Below are 21,613 nucleotides of genomic sequence, written 5' to 3'. Positions count from 1 at the left end.
GACCAATTATCAGAGAGAGAAACAGTAAAGAAAGACACAGTACACATTAGAACAACAGATTCTGTAGAGATGAGAGCTTTTCTGGGCCTGTTATATGTTAGAGGTTTGTTAGGACAAAACACACATGACCAAAAACTTCTTTTCAAGGAAAAATAGGTCACCCAATTTTGGTGCTGTCATGTCATGGCATAGATTTGCTTTTCTTCATGCTAACATAACATTTGACGATCTCGCCACTCGCCCTCAAAGATGGTTACATGACAGGTTCGCAGCAGTGAGGAACTCTTTGAGGCATTCAATGTGCGCTGTAGTTCAGTCCTACAACCAGACGACTACTTGACCATTGATGAAACCTTATATGGATGCAGAACTCAAATAGGTTTCAAACAATACAACAGGAGCAAGCCTGTCCGATATGGCAACGCAACGCTGTAAGGTATCCGTTTACATTTAGAACAATTGTCTATTCTGGCAAACCCAAAGAAGAGCCCAGCCCCTATTACATACGCGGTACTCTGCCAACAGTCAAAGCACTAGTGAACCAGTTGAGTAGCAGTGTCAACTTGTGTGGCAAGACCATTAGTCTGGACAGACTATACACTAGCTTAGAGCTATTCGATTGGCTGTTGACGAAAGACATCACTGCTTTGGGCACACTAGATCAGTCTAGAAAAGGAATACCACCACAGATAAAGGAAGTCAATGCAAGAGAAGATAAATCTTATGAAGTGTACAAGGAAAAGTGTCAAGGAAAATGTACCTTAATTCCTATGTGAAACAAACCAAATGCAAGGGCCTTCTTAACGTTTTGCTTTTGAGTACGCTGCAACACTTGTTAGGCGTCACTAAAGATGACAATCAAAAGAAGCCAGCAATATATAAACTGTATGACTTCACTAAAGGAGGCACTGATATTGTTGACCAGAGAATCAATTTTTACACAGTTAACACCAAGTCTAGAAAATGGACTGTCAATGCATTTTCATATATTTTAGATACTGCTCGAGTGAATTCTCAAACAATATTTGGTAAAAATACCAACAAGGATCCCAGGAGTATAAATTCATTTAATTATGGCTGGAGCTGGTGATGTCACTATGTATTCCACAAATACGGAGACGGAAGGAAACTCCTGGTTTGCCGCAGAGTACAATAGCTAAGATCAAACTGCTGCTAGATGACTCTGAACCTGAACTTGATGCTGTGCCTGAAGGGCAACCCGTCAGAGCAGAAAAGCGAGCGAGATGTTCAGCATGTCTAGACTCTATCCAGGGGCCAGGTTACACAAATAATAGATCTAAAGTCAAAAGGAGCAGAATAATGTGTCAAATTTGTAAACATGTTGCTTGCGATCAGCATCTAAAGCATTTATGTTGTAATTGTTACGATAAATTGAAACCATAATTTGTATATATATATATATATATATATATATATATATATATATATATATATATATATATATATATATATATATATATATATATATATATATATATATATATATATATATATATATATATATATATATATATATATATATATATATATATATATATATATATATATATATATATATATATATATATAGGCAACAATGAGTGGTTAGCAAACCATGATACCCCGTCTGTGAACGGATAATACCCAAAATAATATCAGTGCCAGTGTCACTTGCTGCGAAATATTCATGTCATTCATATTCAGTTCCTTTCAATATAAGCAAATATACTCTTATCGGCAAAAAAAAATTACTTTCTATAAATCACTGGCCTCGTATGGTTTATTTTGGGACCTCCATTAGAGAGAGAGAGAGAAGAGAGAGAGAGAGAGAGAGAGAGAGAGAGAGAGAGAGAGAGAGAGAGATTATTTGGGATATCAAGACGAATAGGAAAGCGAAATTTAGCGTAATAAAAAAATACTATGAAAGATGGAAGAGGAGAGCTGGGTCAAAACAAGTAGTCTAGGATCTCTCTCTCTCTCTCGCTCTCTCTCTCTCTCTCTCTCTCTCTCTCTCTCTCTCTCTCTCTCTCTCTCTATCAACAACGCCACCATCACCACCACCATCATCACCACCATCATCATCATCATCACCACCATCATCATCACCACCATCATCATCACCACCATCATCATCACCACCAGCATCATCAACAACAACACCATCACCAACACCACCATCATCACCACCATCACCATCATCACCATCATCATCACCATCATCATCACCACCATCATCATCACCACCATCATCACCACCATCATCATCATCATCACCATCATCACCATCATCATCACCATCATCACCACCATCATCATCATCACCACCATCATCATCACCACCATCATCATCACCACCATCATCATCACCACCATCATCACCATCATCACCACCATCATCATCACCACCATCATCATCACCACCATCATCACCATCATCACCATCATCATCATCATCACCATCATCATCACCACCATCATCATCACCACCATCATCATCATCATCACCATCATCACCATCATCATCACCATCATCATCATCATCACCACCATCATCATCACCACCATCAACAACATCAACACCAGCAGCACCACCATCATCATCACCACCAACATCATCACCACCATCAACATCATCAACATCACAATCATCAACATCATCACCATCATCATCACCACCATCATCATCACCACCATCATCATCACCACCATCATCATCACCACCATCATCATCACCACCATCATCACCACCACCATCATCACCACCACCATCATCACCACCATCACCACCACCATCACCATCATCATCACCATCATCATCACCACCATCATCATCACCACCATCATCATCACCACCATCACCATCATCACCATCACCACCATCATCACCACCATCATCACCACCATCATCACCACCACCACCATCAACACCACCACCATCACCACCACCAACACCACCACCATCATCACCACCATCATCACCACCACCATCATCACCACCATCATCACCACCAGCATCACCACCACCATCATCACCATCATCACCTCCATCACCATCATCAACACCATCATCATCATCACCACCACCATCATCACCACCATCATCATCACCACCATCATCAACGCCACCATCACGACCACCATCATCACCACCATCATCATCATCACCACCATCATCATCACCACCATCATCATCACCACCATCATCATCACCACCATCATCACCATCATCATCAACACCATCACCATCACCACCATCATCATCACCACCATCATCACCACCATCATCATCACCACCATCATCACCATCATCATCACCACCATCATCATCACCACCATCATCACCACCATCATCATCACCACCATCACCATCAACACCATCATCATCACCATCATCATCAACACCATCATCATCACCATCATCAACACCATCATCACCACCACCATCACCACCATCATCATCACCATCATCACCACCATCATCACCACCACCATCACCACCATCATCACCACCATCATCACCACCATCATCATCACCACCATCATCACCACCACCATCATCACCACCATCATCACCATCATCACCACCATCATCACCACCACCATCATCACCACCATCATCAGCAACATCATCATCAACAGCATCACCATCATCACCACCATCATCATCACCACCATCATCACCAACATCAACACCATCATCAACACCACCATCATCACCACCATCATCATCACCACCATCATCACCACCATCATCACCACCATCATCATCACCACCATCATCACCACCATCATCATCACCACCATCATCACCATCATCCTCACCACCATCATCATCACCACCATCATCACCATCATCACCATCATCACCACCATCATCATCACCACCATCACCATCATCACCAAAAAGGAGGAAGAAGAGGATGAAGAAGAGGAAGAGGAAGAAGAGGAGGAAATAGAGGAAGAGGAGGAAGAGGAGGAAGAAGAAGAGGAAGGAGAGGAAGATGCAGAAGAGGAGGAAAAAGAGGAAGAAGAAAAGGAAGAGGAAGAAGAAGAGGTAGGGGAGGAAAAGGAGGAAGAAGCTAGAAGAGGAAGAAGAAGAGGACGAGAAGCTAGGAAGAGGTGGAAAAGTATAGAAGAAGAGGAGGAAGAAGAGGAAGAAGAGGAGGAAAAGAGGGAAGGGGACAATAAGGAGGAAGAAGAGGAAGACTAGGAAGAGTAGGAAGAAGAGGAAGAAAAGGAGGAAGAGGATGAAGAAGAGGAAGAGGAAGAAGAGGAGGAAATAGAGGAAGAGGTGGGAGAGGAGGAAGAAGAGAAAGAGGAAGAGGAGGAAGAAGAAGAGCAAAATCAAGAAGAAGGAAGAAGAAGATGAGAAGGAAGAAGAAAAGGAAGAGTGAGAGGAAGAATGAGGAAGAAGAGTAGGACGAGAAGCTAGGAAGAGTTGGAAAAGTAGGAAGCAGAGGAAGAGGAAAAGGAAAAAGAAGAAGAGGAAGAGGAGGGGGAAAAGAGGGAAGAGGGAAAAGGAGAAAGAAGAGGAAGAGGAGGAAGAAGAGGAAAAGGAGGAAGAAGAGGAGGAAGGAAAGGAGGAAGAGCAGGAAGAAGAGTAAGAGGAAGAAGAGGAGGAAATAGAGGAAGAAGAGGAGGGGGAGGAAGAACAGGAAGAGGAGGAAGATGAAGAAGAAGAGGAAGAAGGAAGGGAAGAGGAAGAGGAAGAGGCAGAAGAAAAGGAAGAGGAAGAAAAAGAGGCGAGAAGCTAGCGAGAAAAGGAAAAGGAGGAAGAGGAGGAAAAAGAGGAAGAGGAAGAATAAAAGGAGAAAGAAGAGGAAGAGGAGGAAGAAGAAAAGGAGAAAGAAGAGGAGGAAGAAAAGAAGGAAGAAGAGGAAGAAGAAGAAGAAAATTGATTATCTGTTTGAAAGTCTGTTTGATGCTATCTGCAATAAACAGAGGCCAAGATTTGAAATTAATTAAAGTGGTTATGTGTTGAAGAATGTACACTTTTGCGGCAGTTTGTGTTCATGATTTTCTCTCATGAGCTTAATGATGATTTATTTTGATAATGTGATTAGTAGAGGAAAGGGAGAAGGGATTGATTTCATGGCCATGGCTGTAGTATAAGATATGCTATGGTATACTGATTAGAAATAAAGATATCCCACTTTTCATCCTTATGTACATAAGGACGTAGGAGTCTGCAAGAGGCCGGTAGGCCTATACAAGGCAGTTCCTTTGAGCCTAAGCTCCCGTGTATCTAACCCCACCTAGTATCGCTGTCCATTAATTTATATAATATATTTTTGAATGTGACAATTGTATTATTTCTGCATCCTGTCCTATCGCTCCTGTACACCCTCTGGACCCACCGAAGAGGCGATGCTTCTGGCATTTTGCTTCAGCTCGGTGGGACAACCTGAGGATGTACTTTTCCGATTTCCCGTGGAATGATTATTGCTTCCAGGATAGAGACCCTTCTGTGTGTGCTCAGCGCATCACAGAGGTGATTGTCTCTAGAATGGAGGCATACATTCCTCGTTCTTTCTCTACTCCTCACGCTAAAAAGCCTTGGTTTAATCATGCTTGTTCTCGTGCTGTCAATGATAGAGAGGTAGCTCACAAAAGGTACCAGAGCCTTCAAAATAATGCTAATTATGAACTTTACATTTCTGCCCGAAATCGTGCCAAATCTATTCTCCGACTAACCAAAAATTCTTTCATTAATAGAAAATGTCAAAACCTTGCTTTCTCTAACTCTTCCCGTGACTTCTGGCATCTAGCCAAAAACATCTCCTCCAACTTCACTTATTCATCTTTCCCTCCACTCCTCAGTCCTGACGGCAACACTGCCGTCTCATCTATCTCTAAGGCTGAACTATTCTCTCAAACTTTTCTAAAACTCCACTCTGGACGATTCTGGGCATATTCCTCCTACTCATCCCCCCTCTGACTCCTTTATGCCTGTTATAAAGATTCTTCAAAATGATGTTTTCTATGCCCTCTCTGGCCTCAATCCTTAGAAGCCTTATGGACCTGATGGAGTGCCTCCTATTGTCCTTAAAAACGGTGCCTACGTGCTGTCACCCTGCCTGGTCAAACTCTTTCGCCTCTCCCTGTCAACATCTACCTTTCCTTCTTGCTGGAAGTATGCCTTCATACAGCCTGTACCTCAGAAGGTGAACGCTCCAATCCCTCAAACTACCGTCCTATTGCTTTACTTTCTTGTCTATCTAAAGCTTTTGAATCAATCCTTAACCTGAAGATTCAAAAGCACCTTTCCACTTCTGACCTTCTATCTGATCGCCAGTATGGGTTCCGCAAGGGGCGTTTTACTGGTGATCTCCTAGCCTTCTTAACTGACTCTTGGTCATCCTCTCTTACCCGTTTCGGTGAAACTTTTGCTATTGCGCTGGACATATCAAAAGCTTTTGGTAGGGTCTGGCACAAATCTTTGCTTTCTAAACTACCCTCCTACGGTTTCTATCCTTCTCTCTGTACCTTTATCTCCAGTTTCCTTTCTGACCGTTCTATTTCTGCCGTGGTAGACGGTCACTGTTCTTCCCCTAAATCTATTAACAGTGGTGTCCCACAGGGTTCTGTCCTATCTCCCACTCTTTTTCTGTTGTTCATTGATGATCTTCTTTCCAAAACGAACTGTCCTATCCATTCCTACGCCGATGATTCCACTCTGCATTATTCAACTTCGTTTAATAGAAGACCCACCCTTCAGGAACTTAACGACTCAAGGCTGGAGGCTGCAGAACGCTTAGTCTCAGACCTTACTATTATTTCCGATTGGGGCAAGAAGAACCTGGTGTCCTTCAACGCCTCAAAAACACCGTTTCTCCACCTATCCACTCGACACAGTCTTCCAAACAACTACCCCCTATTCTTTGACAACACCCAGCTATCAACTTCCTCAACACTAAACATCCTCGGTCTATCCTTAACTCAAAATCTTAACTGGAAACTTCATATCTCATCTCTTACTAAATCAGCTTCCTCGAGGCTGGGCGTTCTGTACCGTCTCCGCCAGGTCTTCTCCCCTGCACAGTTGCTGTCCATATACAGAGGCCTTGTCCGCCCTCGTATGGAGTATGCATCTCATGTGTGGGGGGGCTCCACTCACACAGCTCTTCTGGACAGAGTGGAGGCTAAGGCTCTTCGTCTCATCAGCTCTCCTCCTCATACTGATAGTCTTCTACCTCTTAAATTCCGCCGCAATGTTGCCTCTCTTTCTATCTTCTATCGATATTTCCACGCTGACTGCTCTTCTGAACTTGCTAACTGCATGCCTCCCCCCCTCCCGCGGCCCCGCTGCACTCGACTTTCTACTCATGCTCATCCCTATACTGTCCAAACCCCTTATGCAAGAGTTAACCAGCATCTTCACTCTTTCATCCCTGACGCTGGTAAACTCTGGAACAATCTTCCTTCATCTGTATTTCCTCCTGCCTACGACTTGAACTCTTTCAAGAGGAGGGTATCAGGACACCTCTCCTCCCGAAATTAACCTCTGATTTTGGACACTCCTTTGACCTCTGTTCGGGAGCAGTGAGTAGCGGGCCTTTTTTTCTTTTTCTTTTTTTTCTTTGCGCCCTTGAGCTGTCTCCACACCACATGACTGCTAAGCCTATTCCACTCATCCACCACTCTGTTAGTAAACCAATTTTTGCCTATATCCCTGTTGAATCTGTACTTATCCAGTTTCAACCCATTACTTCGTGTCCTGCCCGTTTCTCTTACCAAAAAAACCTTATAAATATCCCCCTTATTAAAGCCCTTCATCCATTTATAAACCTCGATCATGTCTCCACGCACCCTTCGCCTTTCCAGAGAATGCAAGTTTAAATGTTTGAGTCTTTCCTCGTATGGAGAGTTTCTCAACCCCTGAATCATCTTAGTCATCCTCCTCTGCACCGATTCTAACATTTTGTTATCCATTCTGTAGTAAGGTAGGAAAGATATGGGTTGCTGCTTTATTGCCAGTGTCCCTACCCACTGCTTATTAGTGCTAAGGACCAGCTCATTGTCAGAGGTTGTGTCCCAACCACCTGAAGGAGTTAAATTTAATACAACTTTGAGTGACAGGCTCTCTCTAGCACAGGTGCAGGGTTCATGGAAGCAAAGATGAGTGTCAAAGCAATTTGCAGCTGTGGTTTAAAATCTGTTGTCATTGTCGTGGAGTGGCCTTGTATAGAAGCTTCTCTTGCATTTATCATACTGTGATTATTATGCATTTATAAACATATCAGAAGCTGTACAGAGTGGACCATGATGGGAAGCTTCGGCAGCTCGTGGTGAGGTCTTTTGAGGAGGTTGCTGCCGTGTTATATCATCATCACAGCAGTCCCACTGCAGGGCATAGCGGCTGGGTTACCACTTGTCAGAATGTCTCCCCAGTTTACTATTGGCGAAACATGACCCAGGACATGAAACATTATGTATGTAAATATTGTTTATGTATTGCATGAAATACCTGATCACAAGTAGTGCATCTTTACAGAAAGTTGATACAATTAAAATGATTGTTAGCTAATTCAATACTCTCCAGAATTGTTTTGCTGAATCCTCAAGCAATTTTCTCACAGTTTTCACATTTGTTTTCTAGATTGAAACATGTAGTAAGTGCCAGCACTACACGCCAATGAAGACAAAGGCCCCAGAGATGCGTCCCATAAAGGTGAAGGAGCCGTTGGAACTTATAGGAGTCGACTTGGTCGGTAAGGATTAGATATGTGAAAAGTGTTACCGGGTGGTTTGGCTTGGAGTTTCTTTTAAAAATGGTACAAGTATTAGGTAAACAACAGGTACAAGTATTAGGTAAGCAAAAAAGTTAAGAAATCAAATGTACATATATTCCAACACACACACAGACACAGAATTCCTAACTCTTCGAATTTGTCTTCTCGCAAATTTATAATAGCACAAAGGAAAAATGTTAGTTCTTTTAACATTCATAAGGTTTTGTTGGTAAGAGAACTGGGTAGGACACGAAGTAATGGGTTTAAACTTGATAAATTCAGATTTAACAGGGACATAGGCAAAAATTTGTTTACTAATAGGGTTGTGGATGAGTGGAATAGGCTTAGCAGTCATGTGGTGAGTGCCAATACAATTGTCACATTCAAAAATAGATTAGATAAATTCATGGACAGCGATACTAGGTGGGGTTAGATACACGGGAGCTTAGGCTAAAAGGAACTGCCTTGTATAGGCCTACCGGCCTCCTGCAGATTCCAACGTTCTTATGTTCTTATTGGGCTCATATTTCTCATACACAAGGATACAACAAATGAGTGATTCAAAGTTAGATTTTGAGGCTGAAATCGCACTATCTCTGCTCAAGCTTAAATTTACATGATCCTTTCAAAAACTTATCCCTTGCATAATTGTAGAACTCCCTTGCACACACATATATGCATGCATATCTATATACATGCTTTTGTCCAAGTATAGTTACTGTTGTAGGTCACGAGACAGGTCAGATACCATTTTGATGTCTTGTGGGCCTTTTCTGGGTTGTGCTTTTGGAATGCCTGGTTTTAGTTGCAACTCTCATCTATATCTCTATATATAGGCTGTTCTTCTCCGCCTGATGCTAAACTCCTATAACATTCCAAGTGGAGCCTTCACATTGTATGAAACCTCTTTGAGTTTTCTTACAAAGTCTCACCAATTTAATCAATCTCTCAGGAACCATCTGCCTTTTTTTTTTAACTCTGTCAAATGCCTTGCTTAAAACTTTGTACATATGTGAGCTACCTCAAATGCCAGCCGTCTTACTCTTTTGGGTTTACTTTATGATAATTGTAAATATGAAAAGAACAATGCTTTATAATGCATGGTAGTTAGCTCTCATTGTTGTTCATGGAACACAATAACTATCTCTCTCTCTCTCTCTCTCTCTCTCTCTCTCTCTCTCTCTCTCTCTCTCTCTCTCTCTCTCTCTCTCTCTCCTGGGTTATAATGCACTTTCTCTTTGCCTGTATAATTTGATCTAGCATGGGTGATTTATCTAGCTTTACCTAGTGTCTGCACAAGCTGATGTAATTGGTTATGTTGGGTTTTGATGGCTTTGCATGATGTATTTTTTGCTTCCTGCTTTATTAAACTATCCAGGTCCAATGGCTGTTAGTGATGAAGGCTACAGGTACATTTGCACGTTTGTCGACTTCTACACAAAGTTTGTCGACTTCTTCCCACTTAGAGATCAGACAGCTTATGGGGTGTCCAGGTGCATACGCTCCTTTATCCACAGGTAAATTTTTATCATTAGTTTCCGCACTTGGATGAAATATTCACTGCCATGTCATCAGTACTTATGAATGTAATTTCAAATAGTCAGTTTGGATGCTAAACAATCCATCTTAAAAAAGGTATCCTGATGTCAAGATCAATTTAGTTTTCATTGTTTTCCTTTGAAGTTTACCTCATCATCACCGTGACTGATTTTTTGCCTTCAAAAAATATGCAAACATTCAACAATCTGATGTAATAAACAAAACATATTCATCATTGGTAGAATCATTTAAAAAAAATTGTCATACAATCCATCCACGATATTTTCCCTATTTTGAAAATTAGTGAAACGGAATGAGTCCAAGCTGATGAGTTTGCTACTGGTAATCATTATTTCTTTAATCATGTATTACCACAATTGTTTTGAGGTTGCAGCATGTTTTGTCATCAATGCATGTAAAAGTCCGTGCAGTCGTACCACACCATATATTTCTCTCTGTTTGTTGCTTCTCACAACTGTTTTATTTCATCAATTGTATTTCAATTAAATGCTCACTTTAGTTCTTGTATAAAAGTTCTTTGCCTTGCCATATTGTTTGAACTAATTATGAAATTTAATCATAACCATCAATTGATTATGTTTAGGCATAATATAAGAATGTGATACAAAAGATGCAGATTTTTTTTTCATATGTGTAATGACATCTGCTTTCCTTAGGTGGGGCAAGCCTGCAAGGATCCTGACTGATCACGGACGTGAGTTTTGTTCCTCGGTAAGTCTTTATGTTACTGTTATTTCTGTTGTAATTCATGGAATGGCTATCAGGATGTAATGTTATATTCAGGTATGCCTGAGAGGTGCATTATTACCAATACAGTTGTCAGAGGAGGACATTTACATCATCTAATGCTTCGTTAGCTCTAAGATGCTGAACAAACCTCAGGTATTATTAACACTGCAAACAAATGATACTATTATAACACCTGTTGTATTACTGCTGCTACTTTGACCTCTTCATTCCCCACAGATCAACGACGAACTCTGCAAGTTCTACGGGATCCGGAGGAGTATCACGTCTGCCTACCATCCGCAGACTAATGGACTGGCAGAGAGAATTAACCAGACTCTGGAGACCAGGCTTTCCAAGCTCTGCAACGCGACCAAGACCGACTGGCCAAACTTCCTGGATGAAGTCGCCTATAGCATCCGCACCCAAAAGCAGCGGACCACCGGGTTCACACCTTTCCGGTTGATGTTTGCTCGTGAGCACCGGCCACTTCACCAGGTAACCACCAGTGTTTGAATTAATATAAGAAATCAACTCCTATTGGTTCCATTAAAATATGAAGCCATCACTTTCAATCACAAACCAAAAAAATATGAAGAGTTGTTCTTGTGCCTAATGACCGTAATTTCAGTTCAATTGAAATAAATATTTTTAGGAAGAAATTACATTTGCTCCTGAGGCTTCTGCACAACCAGAGGGAAGGAGTACCACACCAGAAGTAGAAAGTAGATTCATATGTAATGTGCAAATTCTGGAAGAAAAGTGTATATCTCACAAGAATTGAAGAATATGTCTAGTACCTCTCAAGTAATCTTCTTTTGCAGTTTATTTTTGTTACAGTTCTTTGAAGAACTTGTTGAACTGCCCTCCTCCGAGGACATTGCGGAGTGTGTCAAAGAGCAGGACCAGAGGCGTGAAGAACTGCACTCCAAGGTCTGGCTGAGGACGTCATGTGTTATATTTCCTGATGCTAATGTTCTTAAGTCTGGCCGTAGTACCGAAGAAAAATACCATAACTTTTACATTGATGCTAAAATTTATGTTTCAGCATAGTACATTCATTGCCAGATTGACTCTCTGCTTTAGCCCGACTTTATTCGGTCTCCAAACTATTTCAATGTAATGACTGCAGATATATGGCCAGATTAAACACTCGACGTTTATTCCAATTCAAGTCCTGCTACATAGGATCATTCTTTCATCCATATTGTACCTTTTTTTTTTTTTTTTTTTTTTTTTTTTACAGCTAAGGAGACAGCTCAAGGGCGCAAAGAAAATAAAAGAAAAAAAGGCCCGCTACTCACTGCTCCCGAACAGAGGTTAAAGGAGTGTCGAAAATCAGAGGTCAATTTCGGGAGGAGAGGTGTCCTGATACCCTCCTCTTGAAAAAGTTCAAGTTGTAGGCAGGAGGAAATACAGATGAAGGAAGATTGTTCCAGAGTTTACCAGCGTGAGGGATGAAAGAGTGAAGATGCTGGTTAACTCTTGCATAAGGGGTTTGGATAGTATAGGGATGAGCATGAGTAGAAAGCCGAGTGCAGCGGGAGACCATGGGAGGGGAGGCATGCAGTTAGCAAGTTCAGAAGAGCAGTCAGCGTGGAAATATCGATAGAAGATAGAAAGAGAGGCAACATTGCGGCGGAATTTAAGAGGTAGAAGACTAGCAGTATGAGGAGGAGAGCTGATGAGACGAAGAGCCTTAGCCTCCACTCTGTCTAGAAGAGCTGTGTGAGTGGAGCCCCCCCACACATGAGATGCATACTCCATACGAGGGCGGACAAGGCCCCTGTATATGGACAGCAACTGTGCAGGGGAGAAGACCTGGCGGAGACGGTACAGAACGCCCAGCCTCGAGGAAGCTGATTTAGTAAGAGATGAGATATGAAGTTTCCAGTTGAGATTTTGAGTTAAGGATAGACCGAGGATGTTTAGTGTTGAGGAAGGTGATAGCTGGGTGTTGTCAAAGAATAGGGGATAGTTTTTTGGAAGATTGTGTCGAGTGGATAGGTGGAGAAACTGTGTTTTTGAGGCGTTGAAGGACACCAGGTTCTTCTTGCCCCAATCGGAAATAATAGTAAGGTCTGAGGCTAAGCGTTCTGCAGCCTCCAGCCTTACAAGCATCTTTTGCACAAGGAAATTTATATGTCAGTACAATTAATCCGGTCATCATAGTGCTATCAATGCTTATGCTTTTACTTTTATTATGCAGCGGGAACAGAGAGTTGAAGCAGCCCAAGAAAAGCAGAAGGCTGAGTACAGGAACAGGAAAGCAAGAGGAGTGAAGACCTTCAGCTTCTCTGTAGGGATGAAGGTTCTTAAAAGCAACCTTCGCAATGAGACTCGGAAGGGTGGGATAATGGAGCAGAAGTGGACTGGTCCATACAAGTGAGTACTGATGTTAAAGGAATTGTATTTTTGTGTGCTCCATTTTTGTCATTTAGGTTTCTGTAACCTACTGACACTCAACAGAGTCCTTGACATCGACTCCTCAAACCGTGTGGCACTTGAGGCTGTGAGCAATGGGAAGAAGCTCAAGAGCCGTACTCCATACAACAACCTGAGGCCATTCCTCCAGAGCCAGTTGCACTGTGACAGGTGTGTACAGCTATTACCAGCTGTGCGGTTGTGATGTGGTGTTTCTTTCTTATATTTAACTATATGTTCATACTTCATGTGCTTATTATGCTTTACTTTGATAAGTAAGTAATTTTCATTGCATATGGTTTGAGCTGTCAACTTGTTGCAATTTATGGCTGTGTTTGCATGTAATGTTAAGCATTTTTGTAACAAGTGTAGAAAAATCTTGAACATGTAATGATAGCAGGTAATTAGCATAGTGTTGTGTTTCACTAACCTGCATATAGCTTGTACTGAGGTGTAATTACAGTAATCACTTATAGGTGAGTATTTTTTTCCCAGCCCATCAATATATAATTGAAAATCATTCATATCTTACTCTCTTGTCAGGAGGGTTCAGGTTAGAAGAGGAAGGTAGGCTTTATCTATAAATTAGAATTTTTCATGAACCATCTTTCAGACACTTATTGGACCACAGAGATGGACTGCAGCCCTCCAGCATTCAGGGACCTGTGCAGCCATCACCTGACACCTCACAGTAAGGAGTCACTTACAGAACTATATTATTTTTTTTTCTGACTCAGAAATTTGTTGTGCGAAGTTTCTGAGCTTGAATGAAACTAAGGGAAACAAACAAGCAAACCAGTGAGGTTGATATAGTTTAAACTTTTGACATACTTGATACTAGGAATTGTTTCCCGGAATCCCAGACAATTTTCAAGGTTTAATAATCCTTGGATATTTTTGCACATCCATCCCAGGAAATCCTGGAATGAAATTAAGTACAAAAATAGGGGCAAATTTGACTGCAGGATGGTTGTGGACTTGTGGTTCTATTTATATTCATATACAGGGTGTCCTGTGAGGAATGTTTTGTGTGTGTGTGTGTGTGAAGGAAGGATTTACTGTTTAGGTATTCTCTTGAGTATTATAAAGCAGCCATGGCACTCCCGTTACCCGTAACAGAGCTCGTATAATGAACACCATGTTTGCATATTCCACGTTGCTGTATGTATACGGCATTGAAATGAGCGTAACAACTTAACAAAATTACAAAAAAAAGCAGCACACTTTCCCTCCTCGCGTGAGTGGCCGACCAGTGATGGTTGACAGTAAACTGTCTGTTTGTCTGTCTGTCTGCCTGCCCACACAACTGAACAGTGTTGTCATAGTTCCCAATGTTTTAGCTACTGCTTATTTTTACTTCATTTCCTGTCATTAAGTTCTCTTTTCATTGCACTGAGTCTAAATTGAAACACCATCATCATCTTTCATCGACGCCTGCTCCTGGGAGCTCCCACAAAGGATGGCCATGGCAGAAGAGCTTCCAACTTTCTCTATCCAGACCCTATCCTTGCCTGCTCAAAGTTCCCCACTGATTTTTCACCCCTCTCCCTCACATACTCTTGCATCCTATCTCTCCATTTCACTGGAGGTCGTCCTCATTCCCTCCCTCTATCTCACTCACATACACCCTTCTGGTCATCTTACTCTACTCATTCGCTCCATGTGGCCAAACCACTTTAAAGTCTGTCATTTCATTTGTTCCACCACTCCACACTTCTTCCCTTCTCCCCGTGACACATTCCAAAACGCTCATACACACTTTCGAATCTCATTCCATCCATTCTACTCACCACAAGCACTCCTCAAATAACTCATTTCCACTGCCTGCACTCTAGACCTCTGACTTTCATTCCAGGCCCACGTTTCACTTGCATATGTGAGGGTTGGTACTATTATTGTATTTCTCAAATCCCTCTTTACCTCCATGCTCACACTTCTGCCATTCGTGATTCGTCCCAAAGACCCTACCACCCTTCTTCCTTGCAATGCCCTTTCTCTTATCTCCCTCCATACCACCATGCTTACACATAACTGATCCAAGGTACTTAAACTCGTTGACCTTCTCCATTTCTTCACCATTCAAAATTATTTTGCATTCCTTTTCACATTCAATTCCCATTCTATATGGGGATACAAAATCGACAACCTCACTTCTACTTCGCTCACAAACCATCACTTTACTTTTGTTGACGTTTACTTTCAGCTTTATCCTTTACAGACACTATCAAAACACTGACCAAATTTTGTAAGTCACTTCCATTTTCTGCAATGAGCACTATGTCATCAGCAAACAGTATTGAGTTCAGTACCCACTTCCTTCCCTCAGCAAACATTTTTACTCCAAGTTCCCCAACTTTGCCCTTCATTTCTCTCATGACGCCATCCATATAAATATTGAAATAGAAACAAATTTATTTTTTTATCAACGATAATGAACTATAATTTACATTGTCATTCGCATTGGAATTCAGAAGTAGAACAAATATAAAGTAGTAAACGAAGCAAATTTTATCTCTTATTCTTACTCCTTTTACTTTGTTGAGGAACAAAGTGTATGCTGAAAATTTTGGAATAAAACATTAAGTGGAATTAATCAGACAGTCAATCTACAGTAATATTTCTGCATATCTATTAATGTTAAGCACATAAAAAATCTGAAAGGGAAGCTAGGTATAATGTGCAATTCTAGACAATTGAAAATCCCGGGAATTCCAGGGATACCATGATTACAGCTAATTTTTCCCGTAATCCTGGGACAAAGGTAAAGGTCCAAGACGATAATCCCTACTTGATACCCAGGTATTACTCACGCCCAACTTTTCGGGAAAGAAAGTATGCTGTTAAAATTCCTCAGCTTATGTGCTAGACATTTGTTGTGTTAGAAAATTGACAATACTGTCCACTTTAGATTGTGGTGACATTACTGCTGTTTATAATATACAAAGGGGTTCATACTGCATCTGCAAAACTTTGAGCTGAGCCATGATGCAGTAATGTAAACACCCTAACACATCATTCACCCTTCCCAAGGTTGCCTGCTGAACTGAATAGCCTGGAGGGACAGCAGCACTGTGAAGCTCGCCTGGCTCCTTCCCTGCAACGAGAGGTTCCCCTGGCCCCTGCCCATGGAAATCCAAGTGAAGCGGCAAGGGAAGTATCCATTGAAGGGAAGTGGTTGACAGACCTCCACATAGATCATGCACAGCATTTGCTTGGAATCAGTTTCCTCAATGTTTCAGGTTTCCAGTCTACTGTTGTCTTTCAAATTGCAAAATGTGTGCATGTTAAAAGTCCCAGTAATTGCTTTGTCCAAATTTTACATGTACACAACAATCACTGGCTTACAGTAAGTAACCTTCAATGTAATGATAACATTGTCAAGGTTTATGACAGCTTAAACAACAGCTTGGGAATCTCAAACAATTTTGATTGCCAGCTGGCTGCTCTACTAAACTGTAGTTCACAATTTAAAGTAGAATATGTAAAAGTTCAGCAGCAGGAGGGATACTCAGATTGTGGTTTGTTTGCTATTGCTTTTGCTACCAGTCATTGTTTTGGCATCCCACCTGCAACTCAAAATTTTGTTCAGAAAGACATGAGGAGCCACCTTGCATCCTGCTTTCGGAAGGGGGTATTGGAACCTTTCCCAGTCTTTCCCTCTACCATTACCCCTACAAGTAGCAAGTGTTATGTTGTGGATTTGTGTTTACAGTGTAGGAGGCCCAAGTCTGACAATGGCAGTTTGATCAAGTGTATGTTGTGTAACAGCATGTATCATGCTACATGTGTGGGGGTTTCTACTGACATTTTTGTTTGTGCTGCATGTCAGCAGGAAATAATGTACCTTTATATATTTCTCTCTCTCTCTCTCTCTCTCTCTCTCTCTCTCTCTCTCTCTCTCTCTCTCTCTCTCTCTCTCTCTCTCTCTCTCTCTCTCTCTCCTGTGGCAGAGTCCCCCGTCGTAGGTGTGACTATTGTTATACCGGAGCTGGAGTTGACGACATCACAGCTGCCCTGGATAAGGTCTCTGCTGAGGCTTCTAATGACTCCCTGTTTGTTCTCCACACAGGTACGAATGCCATCACCACAACCCGGTCTGAGGAACTGCTGGACAAGTACTCTAGGCTTATCCATCAGTACAAATCTAAAACCCCCTAACATTTCGATTTCAGGAGTTCTACCACGGAAGTTGGCATAGTGACTTCTTCAGCAAGGCTTTCAGCCTCAACAACTGCTTACAGACTCTTTGCAGGGAGCTTGACGTTGAGTTCTTTAATGCCTGGGACAATTTCTATGGCCAGAGTGAGCTCTTCCACAGGGGCGGAATACACCTGTCCCCCACTGGGGCAGCCAGATTCGGAAGGCTCCTAAACGACGCAGTACGTGACACCCGATCAAAAAAACTCTCTCGGCCACGTCCCTCCAACCCGCCCGTGTAAATAGACGCCACGCATCGCAACAAACGCGAGACTGTGAATCCGCAAGTACCACCACCTCAATTACCAAGCCTCAAAATAAAGTCCTTAGTTTCAATGCGCAGAGCCTAAGAAACTTCGATGAATTGAAATGTATTGCTCTAACAGAAAATTTTCTACGTCATTGCTATAACAGAAACATTTATCAACACCACAAATATTGATTTAAGTTCAGAATACAATATAGATGGCTACAGACTCTTCAACTAAAACAGTGTTAACCGTAGAGGTGGTGGGGTTTCCCTTTTGGTCAAAAGCTATTTGCGACCAACTGACAGAACACCAAGAGACAGTAAAGTTGAACATTTGTTCGTGCGAGTAAATATTGCAAAAATCAATTTAAATATATCTGTTACCTACAGACCTCCAGGGGAAATCACTCCAAGAATATGTTGAAATGTATGCCGTTTTAAGGCAGTCACTTAACCCGGGAAAACCCAGTGTCACCTACTGGTGACATTTTTTTTAAATGGTCATATCTCTAACCCTTTACAGACATTTGCATTGATCATTCGTTTATAATGTTGTTTTGTAGTGCCCCCAAAACAAGCAAATAACGTCTGGACATTAATTTTCCTCTACAAACCTATCGAGAAAGGTTCGAGCCGTCGTCGAATTAATTATTATTAATTATTAGTTAGGGTAACTGGCGATCAGCGGCACGCACTCCTCCTCTCTCCTATCCGTTGCTTCTCTTACCCCCTCCGGCTGCACGAGGTAACCCCCACCCCCACCGCGCTGGGCGAGGTTAGTCATCTGATACCCTTCGCCCTGCTCGCAGGTAAGCGCTGTTCTCTCTGGATATAACTTCCCAGTTAAAATTACAGTGTTCGCATGATTTATAAGGGTTACCACAGTTAGTCATCTGATACCCTTAGCCCTGCTCACAGCTAACAGTGGGTGCCCACGGCACCTTCGCCGTCCCTGTGAATGGAACAGCCAGCCCAGGAGCCATGAGACATCACCTCGCTGGCAGATAAGTCATCCCTCAATGCCTGTAACCACCACCTCCTCAGTCGTATTGGGAAGCCCCTTTTAATTTATTTCCCCAACACACACACTAGTTAGGATGGATGTCAAATCGTTGTGTTTGTAAGGGGTTTAGCGATCTTCCCCCCTGTCGTGGCCTCTGTGACGCATCAAGATACGTAGGGAAAAGTGCTGATGTGAATGTCGCTAGACGAGTTTCGTGACTGGTAGAAGGAAGGGGAGTGTTGCCGTCGCCTATATATTTATAAATGTTTATTCCCCCCATTTCTTTGTATGTATTGCATTATCTTGTAATATTGGTAATAACAGAATAATGACAGGGTTGTGACTATAGAGGCCTCCGTCGCCCTTGGTCCTTTTAAGACTCACTGTCCCGTCGCCGTTACAGGATAGGTTGAGTTAAATCGTCTTCCTCCCCCCCATCCCCCTCTTCAAGGGGTGGCAGATTATTTATAAATACCCAGTGTCGTAATAAACCGAGACCATATAATGTAACACTGCTTGTTTCCTCCCTACCCTACAATATATTCCACGTTAATCAATTGTAGGAGTCACCCTTACTCCCTCCTCCTTCGTGTCGTACTTAAAACGCTACCAATTTTTTTTTTCTCCATTAACACAGACACGAGGAGAGAGTAGGGTTGTCAGAGTAATTTAACGTTCTCTTGATTGTCTTAGACTCCATTCCACACCGCGAATTGGTTTCGCAGTTATTTTTTTTTTATTATGGTTTTTAGTTTTGTTTTCTTGTGAGCCCCCACACACTCAGTGGTGCCTTAAATGAAGAGCAGGAGAGCCGAGGGCATCACCGTTTAACACTTCTGTTTTGTATATTTCAGCTCTGGGGAAAATAATAATTTGTTTAGTTTAACTCTGGCATCTGATGAAAGAACATGTAGTGCTCCTGTTTTTTATCCCCCATTACCTATGCCAAAAATATGTATTCCTGCAATATAAAAACAACTTTAAATAACTTTTCCTCTGTGTTTCTCAACAGTTAAATGCTTAATGAAAAACCTAGTGAGTGTAACAGCACAATGAGTATTTGTTACTATGAGGTAATCTCCATGAAACTCACGACTGTCACCTCGAGGTGATATTGGACATACACTCAACAATTCAGTCTTTTTCCACTGTACTAAACAAAACTCGCAAAGAAATGAAGGTGTTCATTTCTGTTCTGTTGTTGAGAGTACTTGACACCTAAGTACATTCGCATTTTTTAGCGAATCAAAACCGGATGTGAACAATTAATATGTTTCAAGCAGTTATTAGAAGGAACATATTCTCTGAAATTCATCACTATCTCCATACTTGTGACACTTTAGATCTGCTGGGAGTCGGCAAATTGGGGATGTCAACGAGATGTCCAGGTGGTGGGGGTGTAAAGATAAGAGTACACTAGATGGTAAGGAAGACCATGATGGTGTACGCACAAAAGTGCCCTGCAGGAAAGCCAGAGTTGCTGAGTTTCATGACCTAACCACTAACCAGTCAGGTGTCGGAAATGTAAAGCTGTTCTCCGTGTTCACAGTTGGTATGCTCTCATACAAAACAAGAGTCTGCGGCACTAAGTAAAAGGAAACTCTTCATTGCAATTTGTCCACTATTCATGGAATAATGATATTTTCCTAAAAAATGTTTTTCTATGTGAGTTATATATTTATTTCTGTTCTAATATAATTATGCTAAAAAACACATAACTTAATACTGAAAGGAGACATCTTGACATGAATACAGAAAACATATCTGGAATATAAAGAAAAGTTTTTTTTTAACGACTTCGTTGTGTCATTGCCCAATGTTACCTCTAGGTGACACCCTTTTTGTGCAAAAAGTAAAATATATAGAAGAAAAAGTTCTCCGTAAAAGTTGCTTAAAATTGCTTTACCAAATATATATATTGTAATTGGACAAAGAAAACTTGATAAAATATGAAATGGGCTTTCTTAGGTTAATAACAGCGACTCACTGATATTAGGAGACTTTAACCTCCCCCATATCGACTGGGTAACGCTGTCAGGTACAGAAGGAGTCACATAGAATGATCGAATTTTCAGAAAATTACCTAAGCCAAATGGTATCTGAACCAACTTGACAAAATAACTTACTAGACCTTGTTACAGTAACCCTAGATAGGTCCTTGCGATCATAAATCAGTGTTCGTCGACATTAGAGCTCGAACAACAATGACTGAAAATAAATTAAAGGTGCCAAATATCAAAAGAGCTAATTTCGTAGAAACTTCTTATTCAAGAATAAAGATGTAATAATTCCGCTCTACAATAGTTTAGTCAGACCCCACTTGGAAAATGCTTTATAGTTTTGGTTTCCCCACCATGCAAAGGACATTGCTAAATTAGAAGGTGTTCAGTGTCGGGCAACGAAAATGATCCCTTCCTTGCACAACAAACCCTACGAAGAGAGGCTTTCCACCCTTAACATGTTCTCTCATGAGAAACGTTGCCTCCGAGGAAAAGTGATCGAATGTTTTAAAATACTTGATGGTTTAACGAATGTAGACAGATCAACATTGTTTATGATCGATGACACTTTGCGTATGAGGGACAATGGCATAAAACTCAAATGTAAATTCAGACTGCACCAAATTTTTCTTCACTAACGTTGTAGTGCGAGAATGGAATAAGCTCCCACCGTCAGTGGTCCAGTGTAACACGATTGACTCCTTCAAAAACAAGCTTGACC

At 41.5% G+C, this 21,613-nt stretch overlaps 2 long non-coding RNA genes across 2 annotated transcripts; both read left to right on the top strand.

The window, feature by feature from the left end:
- Positions 1–8,602: 8,602 nt before the first annotated feature.
- LOC126992256 (uncharacterized) lies at positions 8,603–11,503 on the top strand. The gene is made up of 3 exons (XR_007746390.1): positions 8,603–8,711; positions 10,949–11,003; positions 11,259–11,503. It is a non-coding gene; the product is annotated as an uncharacterized LOC126992256 (long non-coding RNA).
- A 1,979-nt stretch (positions 11,504–13,482) lies between these two features.
- On the top strand, positions 13,483–16,657 carry LOC126992254 (uncharacterized). Its single transcript, XR_007746388.1, has 3 exons — positions 13,483–13,613; positions 14,056–14,133; positions 16,473–16,657. It is a non-coding gene; the product is annotated as an uncharacterized LOC126992254 (long non-coding RNA).
- The last annotated feature ends 4,956 nt before the right edge of the window (positions 16,658–21,613 follow it).

This window comes from Eriocheir sinensis, unplaced genomic scaffold (assembly GCF_024679095.1).
Source record: "Eriocheir sinensis breed Jianghai 21 unplaced genomic scaffold, ASM2467909v1 Scaffold428, whole genome shotgun sequence".
In the NCBI taxonomy this organism is placed as follows: domain Eukaryota; kingdom Metazoa; phylum Arthropoda; class Malacostraca; order Decapoda; family Varunidae; genus Eriocheir; species Eriocheir sinensis.
The sequence above is the reverse complement of the archived record's forward strand: the minus strand, read 5'-3'. Positions and strand labels throughout refer to the sequence as shown.